The following is a 2,111-nucleotide window of genomic DNA, read 5'->3' as shown; positions in this document are numbered from 1 at the left end:
TAGGGTGGCTGTATCATGAGGAATGACATCTACAGCTCAGGTCTATAAAACAAGTAAAGTGTTGCCATGATTAATGGGAAGAGGACTGCTTTGGAGTGAGACAGACCTGTGTATGTATTCCAAGCTCTACCACTGTATGTGTATAAAGGAGTTTGACCTACCTCTTGGGTCTTTGTAGAGTGATAAATAAAAAAGGGTCCAGTACCAATACAGATTTGCTCAAGGCTATGATTAAAATTGTCTGTCCATGTGTCTCCCCCTCAACACTGTGAACTGCTCAAGGGCAGGGACCCTTTCTATATCATCTGTGTCCCTCATACATCCTGGACATCACCCAGAACACAGTAGGTGTCAGTAAATGCTTGCAAAGCAAAGCTGAACCAGGTGTGTCCCTTTATCTGAAAACTGAGGGAGTTCAATATGGTGATTCTTTGCAACTGTGACATCTTGTATTTCTATGGAAACTAATCATGTGGCTATGTTGTCATCAATCTCCTTTACATGGAAAGGTAAATTTGCTGTATTGTGATCATTGCCGTGATGTTTTATTTTATTTTATTTTTAATTATTTTTTATTGGAGTATAGTTGCTTTACAATGTCGTATTAGTTTCTACTGTATGGCAAAATGAATCAGCCATACATATACATATATGCACTCTCTTTTGGACTTTCTTCCCATTCAGGTCACCACAGCGCATTAAGCAGAGTTCCCTGTACTATGCAGTATTTTCTCATTAGTTATCTATTTTGTACATAGTATCAATAGTGTATACGTGTCAATCCCAATCTCCCAATTCCTCCCATCCCCCCCCTTTTCCCCTTTGGTATCCATACATTTGTTCTCTATGTCTGTGTCTCTACGTCTGCTTTGTAAATAGGATGACATACCATTTTTCTAGATTCCACATATATGTGTTAACAGATGATATTTTTTTTTTCTCTTTCTGACTTACTTCACTCTGTATGACAGTGTCTAGGTCCATCCACATCTTTAAAAATGACCCAATTTTGTTCCTTTATACAGCTGAGTAATATTCCATTGTATATGTGTACCACATCTTCTTTATCTATTCCTCTGTGGATGGACATTTAGGTTGTTGCTTCCATGTCCTGGCTATTGTAAATAGTGCTTCTATGAATATTGGGGTGCATGTGTCTTTTTGAATTATGGTTTTCTCTGGATATATGCCCAAGAATGGGATTGCTGAGTCATATGGTATTTCTATTTTTAGTTTTCTAAGGAACCTCCATACTGTTCTCCTTAGTGGCTGTATCAATTTACCCTCCCACCAATAGTGCATGAGGGTTCCCTTTTCTCTACACCCTCTTAAGCATTTATTGTTTGTAGATTTTTTTTTTGTAATGAAAAAAATTTTTAGTTGTCTGTTGCCTTTAATTAAAATCTAAATAGATACCATATTCTTCTATAATTACAATATGGAAATGTCTATGCACAAAATAGATAAGTTTTTTGTCATATGCCTAGGAAAGAATGGTGGCAATAAGATTCATCCAAGGTTTTAGCAGCAACATCTACGCAGCCAGGGCGTGGTCAGTGTTTGGGGACAGAGGTAAATATCCGCAATCCGTGCATACCTTTGATTTCTTCTTTTAGTGCCTGATTTACCATCTGGTGCTGCTGGACAGTTCTCTTCTCCTTAAATTCTTCTGATTCGATTTGAATTTCATACATTGCCCCGCAGCCTCCTGAAATGTCAGTGACTTTGATAGCTGTAGCTCGAGGAAACTTCTCTTTGAGAATTTGGGTCACTTTGAGCTCCCCCTCCGTCTGCGAGGCAAACATGCGCTGGGCACAGTGGAGAAAAGGAAGCCGGCGGGTTCCGCAAGCAGAGGCGCTGCCGCGGCCGGGCTCCACGCCGCCATGCCCGGCCGACGCGGGCCGCCGTCTGTTTGTAGATTTTTTAATGATTGCCTTTCTGATCGGTGTAAGGTGATACTTCATTGCAGTTTTGATTTGCATTTCTCTAATAATTAGTGATATTGAGCATTTTTTCATGTGCGGCCATCTGTATGTCTTTTCTGGAGAAATATCTATTTAGGTCTTCTGCCCATGTTTTGTTTGGGTTTTATTTTTACTTTTTGATATAGA

At 39.6% G+C, this 2,111-nt stretch overlaps 1 pseudogene; it reads right to left on the bottom strand.

Moving 5' to 3' along the window:
• Positions 1-1,363: 1,363 nt before the first annotated feature.
• LOC130841313 (bolA-like protein 3) lies at positions 1,364-1,885 on the bottom strand (annotated as a pseudogene).
• Positions 1,886-2,111: the final 226 nt, after the last annotated feature.

Source organism: Hippopotamus amphibius, chromosome X (assembly GCF_030028045.1).
Source record: "Hippopotamus amphibius kiboko isolate mHipAmp2 chromosome X, mHipAmp2.hap2, whole genome shotgun sequence".
In the NCBI taxonomy this organism is placed as follows: Eukaryota; Metazoa; Chordata; class Mammalia; order Artiodactyla; family Hippopotamidae; genus Hippopotamus; species Hippopotamus amphibius.
Note: the sequence above shows the minus strand (reverse complement) of the source record. Positions and strands in the feature narration are given on the sequence as shown.